At 37.7% G+C, this 21,062-nt stretch overlaps 1 long non-coding RNA gene across 5 annotated transcripts in view; it reads right to left on the bottom strand.

Moving 5' to 3' along the window:
- Nucleotides 1-20,768, bottom strand: part of LOC127060470 (uncharacterized) — a 95,349-nt gene extending 74,581 nt beyond the window's left edge. For 2 of the 5 annotated variants that reach the window (XR_007779627.1, XR_007779631.1), the window contains exons 1-3: nucleotides 20,570-20,761; nucleotides 19,509-19,622; nucleotides 9,342-9,399 (exon numbers count right to left, since the gene is read on the bottom strand). This is a non-coding gene — a long non-coding RNA (uncharacterized LOC127060470). Of the gene's footprint in view, nucleotides 1-9,341; nucleotides 9,400-19,508; nucleotides 19,623-20,569 lie in introns of all 5 variants that reach the window. The other 3 variants (XR_007779629.1, XR_007779628.1, XR_007779630.1) reach the window with 3 other exon arrangements.
- Between the last annotated feature and the right edge of the window lie 294 nt (nucleotides 20,769-21,062).

Below are 21,062 nucleotides of genomic sequence, written 5' to 3'. Positions count from 1 at the left end.
AGAACTAAAATCTTACAAGAGAATGGATTAAATTATATCCTGATACCAGGAAAAATATGTAATTCATCCAATCCATTTGTAAATAGTGTTTTAATTTCAAGTGGTGCAAATCCAAAATAAATCTCCTGACTCAAATTAAGTTCTTCAGAGTAAATAAAGTAAGAATCTGGCAGGAGAGATCATAAAAATCTTTTTAAGGACAGGGAATTTAACAGTTTAACATAGTGGCTTATTCTGATCATTTTTATTCTCATAAAGGCTAGAGGGATAAGCTGATTAATTGTTGGAGAATGGTTCTTGCTCTTTCAGGTTGTTCAGCGTGCTTGTAGTCCACTTAAAGCAAGCTTATATTTTTAAGGTCCTCTTAAGTACATATTAATGCTTCAAACCTCTAAAACACCTAAAAACTGTTTTTTTCAGACCACTTCCTAGGAAAAAAATTGGACTTATAATACATTACATCATTAAGTACAGAGTGACTGACTGGACCTGCCAGCTCTTAAAGGCCACCTTTCCTAGAGCACAAGAGCTCTCTTTATCTCTGTGTAAGAAGTACAGCAAGACAGGCTGGAAACTGGCTTGACTAAGCAAGGATCTGTTCCTCCAGCTGAGGAGTAAGAAGCAAATGCACAGCTACTGGAAGCAGGGACAGGTGACCTGGGGATAGTACAGGCATATGGTTCATGTGTAGGGATGGGGTCAGGAAAGAGAAAGCAAAGCTCTCAGTGACTTCTTTGCCTCAGTCTTCACTGCTTCTCTCAACACCATTTGGTGGTGGCCAAATGAATCCAAGTGAAGAGGAGGTTCAGAACCACTGATGAAGTCTGTGGGACCTGATGACATGCAACCCAGGGTCTTGTAGGAACTGGCTGACATTGTTTTCAAGTCACTAACCACCATATTTTAAAAGACATGTCAGTCAGGTGAAGTCCTCATTGACTGGAAAAAGGGAAACATCACTCCATTTCTTAAAAAAGGGAGAGAGGATGAACCATGAAACTACAGATGGGTGTGCCTCACCTCTGTGTCCAGGATGATCATGGAGCAGATCCGTCTGGAAGATGTGCTAGGGCACATAAAAGACAAAGGAGGTGATCCGGGGCAGCCTCCATGGCTTCACTAAGGGCAAATTGTGCCTGGGAAACCTGGGGGCCTTCCATGATGGAGTGATGGCAATGATTGACAAAGACCCAATCTTCTGTTATGCCATCAGTACAGTCCCACATGGCATCTCCAGACTGGAGACATATGGATTTGATGAATGGCTCATTCAGTGGATAAAGAACTGGCTGTAGGGAGGCAGCCATTGAGTTGTGGTGAATGGCTTTATGTCCAGGTGGAGGCCTGTGATCCTCATGGTTCTCTCTTGGGATCATTCCACTTCAGTGCCTTCATTGATGACAGACAGTGAGACAGAGTGCAGCCTCAGCAGGGTTGATGACAGGAAACTGAGCTCTGCAGTTGACACAACAGAAGGAAGGGACCTGGAGGGACCTGGACAAGCTTGAGAAGTGGGTCCGTGAGAATTTTATGTATTCATAAGATACATTATATATTTGTTCATCAAGTGCAAGCGCAAGGTGCTGCATCTGGGTAGGGAAAATCTCAAACATGAGTTCATATTGGTAGAAGAAGTCACTGAGAGCAGCCCTGTGGAAAAGGAAGGACTCAGGAGTTCATGTGGATGAAAGGCTGGTCATGAACCAGCAGTGAGAACTTGCAGCCCAGAAGGCCAACCACATCCTGGGCTGCAGCAGAAGCAGAGGGGCCAGCAGGGTGAGGGAGGGGATTCTGCCCTTCTACTCTGCCTTCGTGAGACCCCACCTGCAGTGCTGCATCCAGATTTGGTGTCCTCAGCACAGGAAGGACATGCACCTGCTAGACATGGTCCAGAGGAGGGTCACAAAGATGGTAAGAGGAATGGACTACTTCTTCTGCGAAGGCAGGCTGAGAAAGATGGGGCTCAGCTTGGAAAAGAGAAGTCTTCAGGGAGACTTCATTGCCACTTTCTAGTACCTTAAGAGGACTTATAAAAATGAAAGAATGAAATATTATATAAATCATAGCGAGGTATTTATCAACACGGAACAATTTTTCTATATAGATATTACAGCAGCACTAATGTGAGATTTCACGTTAATTGTTCTGGGGAATTCAACTTATTCAACAATCAATACAGCAATTGTACAAGGTAGAAGTACCCTGAGCTGGCCCACTTAACCTAGTGTCTGTGAGCAAAAGGGAAGCTAATGTTTTAAGTCAATGCCTAAGCAGTAAGAAGGAAATGGTGCAGCGATAAGGGCACTTGGAATATGCTGAGTCAAGGCAATTCACCTCGTATGGGAAAACTCTGACTGTGGGAAAAAGCTGTGGGAAAAAGTAATAGGCAGTGAGTTCAGATGAGTAGACACAGAGATGTGTAGAACCACAGCTAAAAAGGGATGTATGTGAACTATGTGTTGGGAAGTTATAGCCCCTGAAGGGTTTATAAGGTGGTGTATCATGGACTGAATAAAAAATTGGCATAAACCCAGGGGTTTGATATATAAAGGCATGCCTGTGGCATTCGCATATTTACATGAGGAAGTCAACTCCCAATCTAATTAATTTATGCAATGAGTAAGCAATAAATAGGATGCTTACTGTTGTAGTATCTAGCCACAAAAAACTGACCAGTTCAAACATTTTCTGAAACTTTCCCAGAAAGTGGTGAAATTTAACAATTCTGCCACTACTATAAAATTAGTAATGGCTAACTTTCTGAAAACTGTCTCACTGTAGCACTCTAGCTCTCAGTAAATTGCCCATTAGGCAGTATTGAATTAGGTTTTTGTGTTAGAATCTGCATCTCCACAGACAAATTCATATTGAATATGTCTCACTGTAATGCCATTACTTAAATAAGGATGCTTTCATGGAAATAAAAGTTTGGAGAAATGTTATGCAAAGATATTGCCAGTAAATATATTTCTCCAGAACTGCTTTCTTTCTTTTGCAGATATTCTTGGCTTAATTATGCCATGGTTTGTTCCCTCTCTTTGTATAGTTTTAAACAAGGGTACACAACATAGATGCCTGTAGATCATCTTAAAGCAAGGGTAAATTAATCAGTCAGACTCTTCTGGTACTGATAACTCATGGACACCCATGAAAGCTTTCTTTGGACTACCAATTTCCATAAAGTTTCCAGTCATATGCTGCTTATGCAGACTCTGACAGGAAGACTATGTTCCTCACCTTAGGTAGTTCTTGTTCTGGGTAACACAGAATCTCAAAGAGATTGGAACATACATTCAATTTCAAAAGATAAGCTCAAACACAGCTTGATTATAACAAAAATGGTGTAGTGTAATCAAATAGTAGCTGTAACACATGATGTTTACCAAAATTGCTGACAGAACACCTGTCTGTGCACAGCACAGTAACACTCTCTGTGTGGTATACAGAGTGCAGAATTAATAAATGACTAATACTAATCTTCAGTTAAATAGTCTGCTTATTAAATTGGATTAGTTGCTTTTTCATGGAGCTATACTTAAAAAAAATAATTAGATTAGCTCCATTAAGTGGTTCCAGAGAAAGTGGTGTCATTTTAAATTATACTTTACAAAATGTCCTAGGCATGTATTGTTCTAATGTTCTAAACACCCTTGGTTTTCCTTTCAAATACAAACTTCTTTTTACTTCATAGAAAAGTTAAGAAGATGAAGAAAGAATTTGAGGTCTCTAGTGAGAGAGCCACATAATAAAATAGAGTGAAATCAAGCAGTGCTACTGTGACCCATTGCCTCCATATTGAGGAGACTTGAAGAGATCTTCCTGTGAGCTAGCTATCCCCTTTGCATTCCTAGTGGATGTCAAAGTCTGCATGAAATCAGTGAGAGCTAGGATAGACAAACAATGCTTAATTGATGACACTGACATAAGGATTCCCTTACAGCTTTTCTATCAGGCATCAGTGTTTGACAATACTTCTGCAGAATGGATCATACTTAAACGGGAATGTGACTTGCAGATCACATATGTCTCCAGTTAGACAACAACCTTATGGCAATGGCAGCATGTGTTTAAATGGAAAAATAATATTGGAAAAGTATTTTCTCTATTCCTTAGTGTCATTCAATGTGATTTATTATTTAGAAGGAAAGGAAGTCACACCATGTGTCTGGTGTGAACTTTGCTGATCACTGACTGCAAACTGGGAAAAACTCTTCTAGATCATGTGAGATTTGCAAGAACTAAAGATCCAAATCTAGCTGACTTCTGAGTACTTACACAGTTTTTTTACATGCTTTTAGCTCATCAGAGAAAGCCAAGGTCAGTAGCATATCATACACTAGAGCAAGGAAATTAATCTTACTCTATACTAGACTATTTCTGGAGTAAGGAGACCAGACTTAACTTAATTTAAAAATGTACCTTTAGTGATGGGTATTAAATATACTAAAACAAATGGTACAACTGAGTAATTGCCTTGGCTTTGCAAAATACTGGTACCGCAGAGATCACAGTTTGAGAGCTGCTACTACATTACATTTATTTTAGAAGGTGCTAACATGTACCTTGAATTCAAAGTACGAAGGGAATGAACTAATAGAATGAATAAGATCCCTTGATTCATAACCAAGTTTTTCATACTTCCAGTTTTAAAATTTTTCTTTTTGTTTGAATTTATAACTTGTTATTTAAAACTCATGATTGAAACGACTGTGTGACTGTGTTCTTTTCTTCCTAAATGAAAACTTCCACTTTCTTTTCAGATGCAAAAAGGAAATCAATTTATATTTACACTCACAAAAATTTGTAACAGCTTTCAGAGACACAGTCTTTTTTATCCTTTCCAATACTTGCAGCAACATGTGGAGCGCCTCCATTCCTAAGAGTCAGAAATTTGATCTTACCCTCCTTGTGCAACATAACAGCAAAAGTCAATCAGATAGCTGAATCACAGCTATGTGGAAATGCACAATTCCCACTAGAACAGCATCTAGAATTTTACTGAGTCATCAGATGCCAGTATGAAAAGTGGATTTTAAAACTCTTTTGATATCCATCCCTTCATTTAGCATGGTTGATTTAAAGCTAATTTATCCCTGGCTGCTCATATAATGCACCAGCCCACTCACACCAAAATATTCACATCTGCCTAGGTGTGAGAACTTTGCAACTTCTGCTAGTTATTAAACATATATAATTTTTATATGTCCCCATTCTGGGTAAAATATAAGTAGCCCATACAACTTTGTAAAATTGGTAGAATTTTTTCCCAAATTCATGGTATGTGACATGTCATGATAAGATTCCTTTAGTTATAAGACTCCAATCTCATCAATACCATTTTATCTTCCCATAGTTTACCATGGACTGTGGTTGACTGTATGACCCGGGCGCCACTTCAGTCTCAAGGACTGGACTGTGTGGCCACCAACATGTACAGAAACTGCATTGATTGGCCTTTTTTGTCAGATTTGGTTAGATTAGTCAATAACCCTCAGCAACTGTCAAACTGTGCCCAACTAACACCCATGGGCCAAGCTCTGGGTAACAAATACATTGAATTTGTTACCATGCATTTGTTTCACCATATTTAGTACTACAGCAGGTGGGTGAGTCCAAGTGATAGGAGAGAGTAATTATCACTATGTATCATTGGGGAAGAGGAGTTGCCTTGACCAAAGATGGAATGTCAGTGCTTTCTGAAATGTAAAATTCTTTAAGTTATCTTAAATTGGGTAGCCATCAGTCTTAAGCCTTCAAATTCTGGTGTTTAATGATTAAAACTTAAACACTTACTAAAAGTAATAGCTAGGTTAAATCACAAAGGAAAGCCTTCATTCATAGACTGGTTAAATCTTCTCGAAAAGGTGAAGGAGGGAGAGGAAGGTTGCAAGGCAGACACAGAGTCACATTTCAGAGGTTTTCTGGAGAAGATGAACTTCTTGATAGACTGTTGTGGTGGAGAGGTGAGGAGAATGAGGTCATCTGCTACAGGGAGTTCTTGTGGCCAGAAAGGCAGAACCTTCAGAGAGCATTTGGTGGAGACTGGGAAATACAGGTCAATGGAATGAGTAAATGAGACAGTAAGAGCTTATAATGACAGAATGTATCTTGCAACAGTTAACACTAGAGTGTTAGACTTGTTCTCCCTTTCCAGATTAAAGCAGCTCAATTCACAGCAGATGATTTATGTCAAGACAAACTATGTCTTGAAAATACTTTTACCAAAAGGAAGCATATGATCAATTGAGAGGAACCAAAAAATTTAGTTTACCTCTCATGATTTACTGGGTTTTTTTTCTGTCTGGAGAAAGCAAATATAGGACTACAGCCTAGTGAGTTGTGTTGAGTATTCCTGAGCAATAATTAAACAGCCTAATAAAATTTTGGCCGATAAGTGAGGAGAAAAAAATTCTCCAGTAATTTTTATTACAGTTTCCTAAGATTTCTTTTGGCTGCTTCCTACTTTTTTCAAATTTCTTCTGTCTACGTTAACAATAGGCTTTTAGCTTCAAACTTGCTGCCAAAATAGGCATGAAAAATCACGAGTTATTTATCTGCTCCAATGTACAGTCACTTTCCACAGATGCTCTGCAAACACCTAGACAGATAGCCCAGAGAGTATATGTTGGCATATTTTTTTTCATCCCTTTGGAGAGGTGACTATCCCTTAACTGTGCAGCCTAGTAACAGGACTCCAGTGACATTTTCAGGATGCTTCAGTTACCATGATCAGCAGGTGGCAACCATGCTCCCTGCTCTTTAAACTCCCCCCAAGATCCTGCCTTCCTCATCCTCTGGAGGTACAAAATTTTTTCAACAGTGTAGGCAAAATTGAATGGTGGGGAAGTTTGAAGGAAAGGACTTGAACCAACCCTGTGATGGAAAAGTAAGCATTAGAGTGGTTGTTGATTCATATTTCTGTTTCTGCTCTCCTTCTGCCTTCTTAGGCTCACCAAAAGAGTTCTAGCCAAACCCATGGATGCACTCTGCAGATCACTGTGCAGATCCCACCCTTCCTTGTTGCATTCTACAAGTATATAAAGGTGCCTTATTAGAGAGATGGAGAGATACTTTTACCAAGGTATGTAGTGACAGGACAAGAGACAATTGTTTTAAACTAAAATGGGTTAGATTTAAATTGGATATAAGGAAGAATATTTAACTATGAGATTGTTGACATGCTGGAACAGATTGCCAGATTGAAGAGCTATGGATTCCCTGTGGTTGCAAGCGTTTAAAGCCAGGTTGGCTGGGATTTTGAGTAACCTGGGCTGGTGTCCTTGCCCGTGGCAGAAGGGTTGAAACTAGATGATCTTTAAAAGTCTCTTCTAACCCAAAGAATTCTGTATATCTATGATGTTCTAGCCTTATGCAGTACCTCATGCATAGAGATAAACTGTAAAGTCATTGTCACAGCTGCAGCTTTTCTTTAGCTTGTTTAATACCGGCAAAATATTGTCTTTAGCAAATGCAAAGCAAAGTATCCGTGTAACAGAATCCAGTGTGGTTTATCAAGCAGTTTCACAGAAATACAGAACCTCAGACTCATAGAACTCTTAGGTTTTTAAGGGAGCTCTGGAGATCATCCAGTCCAAAACCCTGGGAAGGCAAGGTCACACAGAGCAGGTGACACAGGGACATGTCCATCTGTGTTTGATTGTCCCCAGAGAGGGAAACTCCACAACCTCACTGGGCAGCCTATTCCAATGCTCTGCCACCCTTAATGTAAAGAAGTCCTTCCTCATGTTGAGGTGAAACTTCTGGTGGTGGAGTTTAAGGCCATTGCTCCTCACCCTATCGCTGGGCACCACCAAAAAGAGCCTGGCTCATGGTTAACTTTTGATCCACCAATAAGACAGCCACATCTGTGGTTCTCCTGGTGGTAAAGAAAAAATCCTAAAATAGTCCTTGAAGTACAGCAGCCTAATATTATTACCAGTGTATTATTAACTTTTCCTGTATATCATTTAATAAAGCTCTTTGGCCTACAGTTTTCTGATGCTTTGAAAGAACTTGATGAAACTAGCAATGTTTCTGAGAATACTAGTAACAGTGGAAATGCTTATGAAGTAGCTAGAAGGGCAACTAGGTGTTCTCTAGTTATTCCTTGGTAAAGGGTACAGTTAAAGTGTTGTGCTGTACATTATCTTAGGTCTTAGGCAAACATAATTTTTTTATTAAGTTCAGAGGCCAATGACACTGGATTTATGATCTTAAGGTCATAGCCTAGGAATAGACAAAGAAGTGAAGAAATGCCTATTTAACAGATATGCAGAATATCATAAGATGTAATGTCTCTTGTAAGACAGAAAACCCAGAAGCTTTTGTTTCATCCACCATGCACTCTCAACCTTGCCTGATTTTAAGTTATATCATCCAGTGCAATAAAATGTGTCACTTTTTTTTTTTTCAAAAGTATTGTGCAATGTCTTGCAAAAGAAGTTACTGTAGGAATTTGCCCCAAAGGCAACCAGCAACCACCACTTTAGACCAGCAAAAAATTGCTGTTGATCCCTGTTGGGCTTATACCGATGGACATCAGAGGGGACACCACTGTTAAGCTACTGTATTTTCATGTGGTCTACAGTTTTTCCTTATTTATTTTTACCCATTTGACATTGGTTAGAAGATCAGAATTCTTAACTGTTTTAAACTGAATTAGGTCAATTATTATCTGAAATGTTTAATGACCCTTGAAGAAAAAGGCAGTAAGTGCAGACTGTGTTGTGGCAACAGATATTTTTCAGTTCTTTACCAAGACAAGGGATACAAAACTAGTTTTTCAGCTCATTTACCTAGTGAATAAGCATTTTTGTGATCTTGTGCATTTTTCCACAGCTCTATTCTGCAATACTTTGTCACAATTTTTATTTTAAGAACAAACACCAAAGCCTCTCATAAGGACAAAGTAGAGTTCTACTGCAAAAATGTTTGGCTACATAAAGCAATGCCTTTCCATTTCAACATTTAATTCTTACACAAATTACACCATAAAAAATATTTACATTAAAAATGGTAGGCATTAGCTAAATATATAAAAAATTATACAGTTTAGGATCACATTTCCTTCTTGAATGGGAAGGCAATTAAACATAATATAACATATTGGGATCAGAGTTATTATTTTATTGGTTCTTTCAGCGTTAATGTATGGTCTGATGTGAAATACTTACACAGCAGCAGACAAAATAGAGACATTTCTCACTCCACTCTAGTTAAATTATTGCCAAATATATTGCTTTTATTTAGTTTGCAATAACTACTGGAGACATCAACCAGCTCAGGACTCCACTGTATAGGGAATTATTCAAGCCATGCAGATGAATTAGAATTAGCTTTACCTAGTTTCCACTGTCTGAAAGATGGACAAGAGGTTCGCAGTCCTTATGCACACACCCTCTGCAGTGAAGAGAGACAGCAAGAGAAAAAATAGGTTTAATTAATTCCATCTGTCTAATACATATGTTATGAAGGGGTTGAGTCATTATTTGAAGGTGTCTCTTTATATCTGCCAGCTACAGGGAAAGCCTGCACAACTGCCTAAGTCTAATTTTATATTAACTTTTAGATATCTAGATTATGAAAGATAAATCACTTGCTAAATTACAATTTTTATTCAGTTTTTATTAAAACAAATAGATGGAGAAAATAGATGATGAGAAAAGTGGAAACCAACAGTAACAGCAGTCAAACAAAATATTTATAGGCCTGAAGCTAAAGCATAAAGTATATTATTAATACACTAGCAGTATTGTCTACTGAAGGCACTTTTTTCTTCATTAAAATGCATTACTTGATTTCCTGCATCTGATGGAAAATACTCAACTGCTTTGAATAGTCAAATAAACTTATCTAACCTTTCTTTTTTTTTAACCTACCTTCCTCATAACTTCTTTCCTTCTCACAGAAGTTCCTGGTATGTGTGGGTCTCCTTTCCTTTCCAATTTGGATTCTTGGCGAAACTTATTCAGCCTTTTGGAGCTAAGTTTGTTGGGACACCACAGAGAAGTGCTGGAGTGGGTCCTTATGGTCCATGTGCTCCTAACTTGCCACAATAGTCAAAAGAAGGCTGACCCTGCCACAGGTGCAGGCTGCTTCTCAACTGTCACTAGTATTGAGGGGTGCCCTGGTCTTCAATAATGTAAATTAAAATCAGCTCCATGCTTTCAGTGGAAAACTTGAAAAATTTAACTAATTTGTTCCTTACTCCAGGCACTTAATGTGCACTCTCTTGTTAACTGAACAACTCTGAATCAGAGTTTTAAAATTTGGGGGTTGACTTTTTTAAGGATTGTATTGAAGAGCCTAACCTCGCACTTAATTTGCAATCTACATTAATTTGTAGAGGAAAAAGAAAAAAAAGACCACACCCCAATGTCAAACTGTTATCCTCCAACATTTTATTTTTAAAAATAGAAAGAAGAGCAAATACATGTGAAAGAAAATGAAGTTTAATATGGAATGCTTTGTTGGTACAAAGCACTGTCTGCCTGACTCTATTTGTCTTCAAAGCTGCCAAGAATTTCAGTTACAGTTAATTCATCTCGAAGCACATGGGGGTTTGTTTTGTTTTGTTTTTTCTTCTTTTTCTCCTCCTCAGTAAGAACAACACAGGTTAAGGAAAAGGTACATGTTAATCATTGGAATAACCCCAGATCTCAAAATTCTTGATTTGATAATATTTGATCATAAATGCAAAGTTCAATGGACAGATTCTATCCTTCACTACAAGTGCTTCCATTTGGTGTGACCTCTTCATGGTGGACTCCTCTCTAATGCTATTCATATAGAAGGGTTATTCACTGGCTGTTGCTACACCCCAGTAGCAGGACAGGGCAGTGGCCATAACAGAGGAAGGAAAAAAGAAAAAAGGTAGAAGAAACAAAAAATATAACAATTACTGCTTAAACAAAGAAGGAGCTGTAGTGTTGAAAGGTGTAGTTTTCATGCCTACATTGTGTTTCTAGTCACATTTTCTGTGTGTTTTCAAATATCTAAGACATTAATGTAATTGAAACATCCAGCTGTTGACCTATCAATATGCAAGTGCACATCATGCAGGAGAATAGTATTTTAGAAGAATAGTATTTTTACTAACTCTTGGTATCTTTTCAGCAGACACCAGTTGCCAAGATAAAGATATTGTCCCAAAAGGGCTGTTTCAAAACTGGTATTTATAACATTATCCGGTGGTTTTGTGATGGGATTAAATATCCACTGAGTACAAGGTCAAGTCTACAAAATAAATTGACTTGTGACCTACTTTGGATTTCAAATTGCTCCCTCAAGGCTAGGTAGCTCATTGCACATTGCATTTTACTTCCTAATCATACCTCTGTCAGAGGTTTATGGACTTTCTATACCAGTAAACTTTGAAATACAGTAGAAAAGAGAAAAGCAAACTGTAGGCATCTGTTCCTTTCTACATATCACAGTATCCTCTTCTGATCAACTGGTCTCCAGTGCTGCAGTATTCAGAAAGGACTGAAGTCCTGAAAGTTTGCAGAGCCCAGCTGATTTCACACTTTTAATTTTAAATCTATTTTCTTAAAATAATCCGTTGTGACGTTACCTCAGTCCTTTGATACCTGGCTGTAGAACCTAAATAAAACAATTTATGCATGCTCTCTGTTTTGAACATGGCTTGGGAGAAACTGTCCACAGATTTAAGCAGGGCTTTTGCAGGAACATACTGTACTAGATCTCCCACATATTGTGAAACTAACAAGAGGCTTAAATGTCAAGCTTTTTAGATGACTGCCCCTTAGCCAGAAACAATGTGCAGTTAAACCTTTTCCTCTAGGCATTCAGGGAATACAGGAATTGTCATTACACTGACAAATGACAGCTTCGGGTCTATTACCACATGCAGAGATGGATAAAGTGTGTTATCTGCTGCCAAAACTTTTGTTGGGGTGTAATAGTAGAATATGCCACTGTTGAGTATAATAGTAGAATATGCCACTGTTTGGTCTACATTTCAGAATAATTGTCTCAGATACGCAAATAGAATATGTTTAGATGGACATAAATCTATTTGAAAGTTATATTGGTTAATGGTGTTTTTTGTTTTCATGGTTATTGTTTTTGTGGTATTGCACATCTTCCCATCTCTCCCTAGAGAGACGTGTAGTGACAATATGCATTCCAAAACTGTTGGAAGGTTTTGTGCTAACAATTATGTTTCATTTAAGAAAATAACTGTGCAGAGCAGCATGCTCCTTCCCTAGGTTCAGGAATGCCTTTCAGTTCCATGTAGATGCCTTTCAGACATCTACATGGAAGTCCATTATTAGATTCACTCATTGAAAAAGGAGGAAAGTTGAACTCTTCCAGCATCATTGTACAAGATGGAACAGTGGGTCTAAAGGGAGAAAATACTGTTTTTTTCTTTACATAGCTGTTGGGGGAAGAGTTTGACATTACTGAACATGTTCTTGTGCCTAGAAATATTTTTGGTTCTATCACTTTTTGAGGATAATGTCTTCCTGAGGTACTGTTCAGACATTATGTTCTCATTCACATCCGAGATACGGACACCAGAAGTTATTACTTACACCTGAAAATTATTTTTCCAGCTAGATAGTATAAGATAAACTGCTGTACAAAAAAAAACAAACCCAGACAAATACATCCCTTACGGGTGAACCAAACCCTTTTCCATCCACATACTTCCCTTGATCCCCTAGGGAGAACTGGCCTCAGAGGTTCCTCATATATTAATTTTTGCATTACTTTTTAATACCAGTCAATCTGTGAAGCTGCAGAAATGCACTAAGTCTACCAGAGACAATGACTGAAGAAAACAAAAAAGCTGAATATAACTCTGCGGTAAATGACTGCTCTTGATAAGAAGAAATATTCCATTTTTAGCAAGGTATTTTACCATACTGGTTTGTATCTGAGGTAATAGGGAGAAAATTATAGACAAGGAAAAAGTAGGAGAGAGAAAGTGAAGCAGGAATTACTGGCTGTGATTAAGGTAAATTTAAGAGTGGTGAATGCTCTAAAGGTTTTGTTGTGTTATTTGTATAAAATATGAAGAGGAAAATCTCTGCATTGTATAATGGTGTGAAAATACAGATTAACTTCCCAATACTGTCTCAATCACCTGTAATTTGACTTTGTTTTTTAATGAACATGAATTAGTCTTTCCACAAAGCTTTCATTCACTCCATGGAACGGTTGTGTTGTCACCCAGTGCATTGAATACACACAATTCCCATTTTTATGGACTGCTTTTCTTTCTGCAGTCAGGTACCTTACTTCAGTTGATATTTAAAGCCAAACCTTACTCAAATACTGGTAACACAAAACATTCCTAGGAGAATAGAGAAGAAAAGTTTGTTTAACTGGTGATGGTGTTTAGTTGCTTTTTCCTCCTGTGGGAATGTCTGTCTCAGACTTAAACCACACAGCTGGGGAAGACAACCTCAGCCTCCAGCCCAGGCTGCCTGCATACAGAGGCTGTAATTGCCAACCAATGTAATACTTGCTAAAGAAGCCAGAGATTTCATGACTTTTTGCTCAAGAGAGCCTGGGGCAGCCTCAGTAAGACTGTACAGCATATGCAGAAGAGATCAGACAGTTCAGCCAAAGGCAAACATTAGTATACTGGTTATATAAATGCACAGTACAGACTTAGAAGTTTTGTCTTATCCCTTCAGAGCAACACCCTTTTGTGCTGATGAATATTAGCTAATTAGGCATATGAGCCCAGAGCTGGTACAGAGTGGCACCAGAGTACTCTGCTCACTAGTAGTAGCTTACAGCCAATTTGTTCTCACAGACAAGCAACTGAACGCAGCGTGAAAGAAGGAAACTGAGAACACGTATTATCAGTGCAGATTATCTGGGACTAATCTAACACACAGAGTCTAAGGCTTTCTGTGCTCACATTTAAGCCATGAGCATCTGGTCTTGGCCATATTTGGTCTACTACCGATGAATGGAGAAATCTGTCATCTGTGGATACCCTAACAGAACTAATATCTTCCAAATAAATGTCTGAGCAAAATAAACGACTAAGGCGAATCTCTGTTCATTGCACTGCTCCAAAAATAGGTGTATATTAAAATAGAGTCAAGTGTTATACAAAGTGCCCTGGCAACAAGAACTAATATTGCAGTGAGTTGTAAGTCCCAGGAATGCAAAGAGAGTTGGGCAAACAAACTGAACTGCTCAGTTATAAACACGGGCTGCTGCTGCTGCGATGAAAGGCAACAACCATACTGAAACATGAGAGAAACCTCAGCATGCTGCAAAACTTTCATGCAAAATACTGCAGAGGAAATAAAAGCTTTGAAACTTTTAGACAAAGAGGATGGGTAATGTTAACTGGACCAGAGAGACACAGCTAATAAGTTGGGACAACTTATGAATGTGACAGCACATCAGGATTTTCTGGTGACAGGGAGAAAGAGCTGTGAGCATTTGAGAGAAGGAGGAAGTCTAAAAGCTGTGAGCATTTTTGTCTTTACATTTGTTCTTGTCAGACCCTTGCTAGCTGTGCACTATAAAATATCACCTCTGATGTGCTGTGGTTGCATATTAAACCCCTGCCTATTTCCCCAGCTGCATCTCTTCAGCATGTGCTCCAGTCATAAAAATAACTTAATACACTGATCTGATGAAAATATTTAGATAAGTAATAATTCTGTCTAACAAATATTTCAGATGCTTCTTAAGAAGATTATTTTTATTAGATGGAAAACAATTCCAATGGGGTTCACCCACAGTGTGCTTTCCATATGGATGCTGAGGCTGAAGCACAGCTACACTAATTTATTTTATGAGACATGGTTTGTGGTAATGCACAGCCTCCTTTCTGGAGATATTAGGTTGGGTATTCTGAGTCCAGGAACACGTAGTTACACAAACATACTTTAAATCTCTTTTTTGTGGATGCTAGTTATGAATACCAGAACTTCTGGGAACCACGTAGTTATAGCTCTCCCCAATAAACTTGGGTTATCTGAACTGTTAGTTAGGAAAGACCAGTCTAAGACTCAGACTTAGGATAAAATGATTCTCATGAAGATCCCTGTGACTATTGACCCTGCAGATTTAAATTCAGGTTTGTCTTTAAAGTGTCAGTCTTTTGACATGTCTGATTTTTCATAGTTTTACTATTCATATTTACCAATAAAGAAAATAAATGGAAATGTGGCACAGTAGGTGAATGATAAAAAAAAAAAATATTGGTTTATGTCTTGACTTAGAAAAAATAGGAAGAGATAGAAGTTACAAGAATTGCCAGATATGTACACACCCTTCATTTTAGCAAAAATACACAGGTATTTTCATAAAAATGAGAATAATATAAGAAGAGTTACCTATTTTCCCACTAAAGACATAAAAATCATTAGTGGGAGTATAGAGCAATCCAAACATTACATTACAGACTTGTATTTTTTTCCTTTAAACACATAAAAAAAAAGTTAGTCAATCATCAAGATGATGATTTCACTAGTTTCTGGAAACTATTACCTGCTCCACAGAAGAACAGTGAACTAAACAATAGTCCTGTTACTAATATGTTTACACTTGCTACAATTTTCCCTCAGAAATTATTTCTCCTTTTCATTCATTTCAATAGTTTCATTCTCCTCATTGTAAGTACTCAAGAGCTACCCATCATTCTTTGGCATCTGAAGTTCATTAGATCTATCTTCAAGCAAAGCATGATCTTTTTCTTCTCAGTTTTCAAGTTAGCTTCTCTCATGACATGACCAGTACAACTGAAAAAAAAAAAAGCTTATCTCAATTATCTCTATTACCTCTGTTCATACTCAAGACTGTTTTACCTGCTCCTGAGCAGAAATGCTTTGAATACCTTTGCAATAAAGTCATACAGTCTTATATCATTGTCTCCACAAAGATAAAACCAGGAAGCAGATAACAATTAACACTTTCATTGTGATATGGTGCTGAATACTTTATTTCCATGCCTCAGAGGACCCTAATATTTACCACTATTTTTGTAACCTATGTAAGCTACAGAATTCTCAGGAAGAGCAGGGCAAGGTTTCTGCCACCCTTGTAAATAAATGCTTATTACCTCTGATAAAACAAATGTTTCATAGCACATTTTCTAATTTATAATTATTTCTGCCTGATAATAAAAATACTCTTTCTGTGACCAAATTTCAGTTCCCATTATTATCAGCTTTGTCTATTTAAGAGAAAAAGTTATCTACAAATACTGAGCTAGCTGCACAATCCTGTGTCCACAAAGTACAGGATCACCTGATTATCTGAAGAATCTTGTTTGAAATGACATTACTTCTAAGGTGGCCTTTATAGCTCTATTGACTGTGAAATCAGAAAAAATGCTTCCTGGTCGTACTTGTGTGACAAGAGCCATACAATATTTCAGAGTAATTTAGGGCTGAACTGGATCACATGAATTTAGAAAAAGATTTTTTTCAGTTTTATATAAAATGACAGTATAATTAAAGATATTAGTGATGAAGAAGCTTGACTGCAGTGGTGGCAAAAACTACACATGACATTTCTACAATCTCTCTTCCTGGTGTTAACCTATGGTCAGTGTTCTAACTTTGCTTAATAAATTAAAAAGCTCTCCTGTTGAATTTGTGATCAAGTCTTTCCCTCATTTGTAGCTAAGCAACACTACACAGGCTGGATTTCCATATACTAAATATTTACTCATCCTTTGATTATTTTGTGTGAATGTTCTTGGAAACTTCTAATTTATGTACACCCTTTAGTCTCAAAAACACTGACAGCTTCAAATAATTTGATTTCTTTATTGTTTGGAACAGTTGGGGACTCCACTTATATATAAGCCTAAGCCATTTTTGGTATAATATGTTCCTTCTCCTCAGAAAGTTTTGAACGTTTGCACTCATATGTGTAAACTGAAACCAACTCTAATTTCAGGGAATTGTTTCCAATTTCTGCTGAGAAGTCATATAGCAGTTGCAGTGATATTTTACATTTCTTTATTAATTTCTGTGCCAATTAAATAGTTTGTACACCTCTACAGCAAAAACTGCCAGTCCTGAATTTCTTCAGATAAGAAGAGGAAAAGCAGACAGTGCCTACTTTGGCCCTGTAGTATACCCTTCAGCACCTTACCAAGAACTCAAATTGGCTCAAAAGCCAACTACCAAAAAAAAGAGAAAATAGATTTAAAACATTTAATAAATAAATAAATCAATAGTTGTTCTGAAAAGTCTTCTAATGAGAAAGGTAAATAAGGAGAATTATTTTATGATGCATTGTGTATAAGCACAGCCAGGCAGCTATTTTTTCCCCAAAAACTAAGATCTGAAAATACTACAAAAAACCCCTAGCTCCTGTGCACTACATATCCCTCTAAGAGGCAATGACAACAAACCACACTTTTTCATGCAGCTATTACTCTGATCAGAGAGAAAAAAAATTAATTTAAATTAGACATGTGCATACAAACAAAAATGGAGAGGGTTACTCTGGATATGAATACAGAAATTATTTGTAAGGTGAAATGGCAAATATTTTTTCCATTCTGTCCTCCATTTCTTTGTCTTAAAAGGGAAAAATAGACTCTTGTTACTGAGGTCATGGTGTCTACAGGGATTAACAGAAATTTCCCAAGGTCATTTCTGTACTTTGCAAAAATATTGGTAACATTTAATTAATAGTCTCGGTGAAAACAGATTAAGTCGACCTTATTGAGTTTCTAGTCATCACTTCTTGCATTGCTTCTGGCACCTTTGGGATTCTGTGTGAAGTTATCACAGACACATTTAACTGAGACAATTTAATATTTCCCATAGAGAACACAAATCCATTTGCATTATTATCACCAAATGAAACCTTATTTCAATAACGTTTAACATAATTAAAATCTATGAATATATAGTGCAGATTTTATTATGAGAGAAATAAAAGATTAAATGTTAGAGTGATAATTCTGATTTAATATATTCATTTTTTTTAAAGTTGCCAAGTGACCCTATTCATTATTTGTGCTCATTAGCTATTTTTGGTGTACTGTTTGCATTGGATGTAGGTGTGAAGGTGTTGGCAATGAGGGAGATGCAGCAGGTGACCTGAAAAACTGGGGGCTGTCCCATGTCACCCATGGCTGGGTCCAGCCAGGTCCAAAATGGGCCCTCCCCAGGGCACAGCTGATCCTGCCAGCTAAGCTGGTGGCACTTCTGAGAAAAAACATTTAAGAAAGAAAAAAATACCTCACAGGCAGGGAGCACTGAGGAAGCAGATGTGTGAGAAGCAATCCTGCAAATCCCAAGGTCTGAGAAGATGGAGTGGGAGGAGGTGCCCCAGGTGCTGGAGCAGGTTTGCCTGCTGGCACTTGAGTGGGCCATGGTGGAACAGGTATTTCCCTGCAGCCTGTTGAGGACCCCACATGGGAGCAGGTGAATATGCCCTGCAGGAATACTGGCCTGCAGAGAGGAGCCCACTCTGCAGAAGGTTTATCCTGAAGGACTGCAGCCTGTGGAGGATTCATGCTGCAGAAGGGAAGAAGCTTGAGGAGGAAGGAGCTGCAGAGAGGAAGGAGCTGTTACAGGCTGACTGCAATCCCCAATCCCCATCCCTTTGCACTGCTCAGAGTGAATAAAGCAGAAAAAAGCAGGGTGGTCTAGTTTTGGTCTGTATATCACACCTTCTTACTGCAATTTTAATTGCTAAAAAATTAATATTTCCTGAGTCTTTTAAGCCCAGGATGATAATTGGCAAGTGATCTTCCTATCTTTACCTTCACCTTTACCTTCACCTATTCTATCTTATTTTCCCCTCATCCTGTTGAGTATGGTGAGTGATATAGAAATTAGGTGGGTGTAAGGAAGCCAGCAAAGCTCAACCTAGCCCCCATTGTATATTATTTTCTGGGTACAATGGTTTTGATTAGTAGGGCTCAAGCTAGAGTTGCTAAAGGAAATTGCACTGTGAATATCCCATTGAAAGAAATACTCCTGGCATGGGTATATGAAATCAGAATGCAGAAAGTCAAGGAGTAAGAAAATGGGGAAGAAGCCACATTAACCCTTTTTAGGGTCTAGGTTTCAGACAGTGAAATGTAGTGCTGTGGTTTTAATTTTTCCCATTTCTTTTGGAAATTAAGGCTTAACTAGTAAAACCAAAGTTTCACAGAAGAGCAACATTTGTTGTAATTAAATAGGTACAGTAGCAATTCCAAAACTAGGCAATTTCTAGTCACTACTACATATGCATTGCAGTGATTCACATACATATCAATACAAAATTGAATTTAAAACCTCATGAAAATTCATACCTATAAGAGGATGGGTACTTATATTCCAATTTTGTATGCAAATACTTAAATTAATAGCTTGTCACTGTTTAATGAATTTTCAAAATTGGTATGATGAAACAAAATTTCTCTGCATGCAAACACAGTACAAACAGACAGCTTGCAAAAGACCACAACTGATAAGTTCTAAACAACTGAGTGAAGATATTAATTTAGATAAACCAAGCTTGTTGAGTCAAAAATATACTACATGGTAACTTACCTTATACACTTAGCTCTTCAGATAGTCATTTTAGCAACTGTGACATATTGCTTCAGTTGGAAAAAAAAGTATGGTTTAACAAGAATATATATCAGATGCAGCCATGATGCTCCCCTAAAAAGAACAGCACACTTTACTTCCAACACACTTTATTAAGCTGAATTACTGGTAAGGTTCTTAATTTTGCTTGTAGTTGACTAGAAGATTTCCAGCTGTTTGGATTACTATTATTTTTGAAGTGCATGGGAATTCAGAAAGAAGATTATGAAAAGCTAATCTAAACAGGCATATAAATGATTCTTTTGGGAAACTGTGTAGTAAATTTGCTGAATTGGATCGCACACATCAGAAGTTTCCTGAGCTGGGAATTTCTGAAGAACTGAAAAGTGGAGGAAGTGATTGATAATATAATGACAATGATTTCCTTCATTTTTGATAAGGAGTAAGAAAATGCCTTGGCAAAATCCAATATGTCTAATATATGCTACACTGAGTATTGTTCTGATGAGAGTAATTATAAAGAAAATGTCTGCTGCAAAATCATATGTGCAGGTAGCAGTTCACATAATAATAATTTTTAACTGGGCACAGGCACATTCACCCACTCAGCTTCAGTAAATTATACCACCTTAAAAAAACACCTTGTATTTGATAGTCATTTTTTTTTTAAACTAATTTGGTAGGGAGGAAGTTAGCCTAGAAAATAAACATTTACAATCTTGGAGAAACTTATCTTTAAGAGAAGTGTTTGTACACTGTCTACAAAAGAACTGCTGTCATTTTAGAAAACAAAGACAGAAACACTTGCCCAACACCAGAGTGGAAAGAGTATGACACATAAAAGGAATATCTGGAGTGAGTTTAAGCTCATCAGCTTGAAGTGCATTGAATCCTTTGTGTTGAAATGGAGTAAGTTTTATACCATTTCAAAATCATCATATGCAATCCATAAACATTCACACAATTCAGGCTAACATTGGATGTGTTTTGGGCAACTAGGCCAACAACACCTTTCAAAATACTCTTTTGATAAAGTACATTCATGAGAATGGAAGACTTACCTGTTGAGAAGTCCCAGAAATGGGCAGGTACAAAAGTATGCAAGTACAATGCTGCATTTATATGTAGCAGGTATACACTCACCAATCTGAGCACTCAGGCAACTCCACTGTCAGCCAGGCATCACAAAAGACTGTGAGTAATTGACCTCCAACGAGTCTGCTCATAACTGTGCTTCAGAGTCTAATACTTCCTAAGGCTTGCCTTGTGATCAGACTGAGGTTCATAAATACAGGGTACCAGAGGCAGCAAGCATAACATTGGTGTTGGTTATCAAAGCCCCAAATAAGGTGACTGGAATGCAAAGAGTAAAACGTTCTGTTTCCTCAGGCAAAAACATTTTTAGCCCCATCATACAGTCTTCCAGTAGTTACTGCCTTCTTTCACAGTTTTAGCAAGCCCTTCTTAACTGGCTCTTATCCATACATTAAGCATACAGTCAAATGCCAGCAATTCTTATCATCATACATTCAGTTCACGTGCTAACCACAAAGC

Source organism: Serinus canaria, chromosome 1A, assembly GCF_022539315.1.
Source record: "Serinus canaria isolate serCan28SL12 chromosome 1A, serCan2020, whole genome shotgun sequence".
NCBI classification, from domain to species: Eukaryota; Metazoa; Chordata; class Aves; order Passeriformes; family Fringillidae; genus Serinus; species Serinus canaria.
This window is presented reverse-complemented; position numbering and strand designations above follow the sequence as displayed.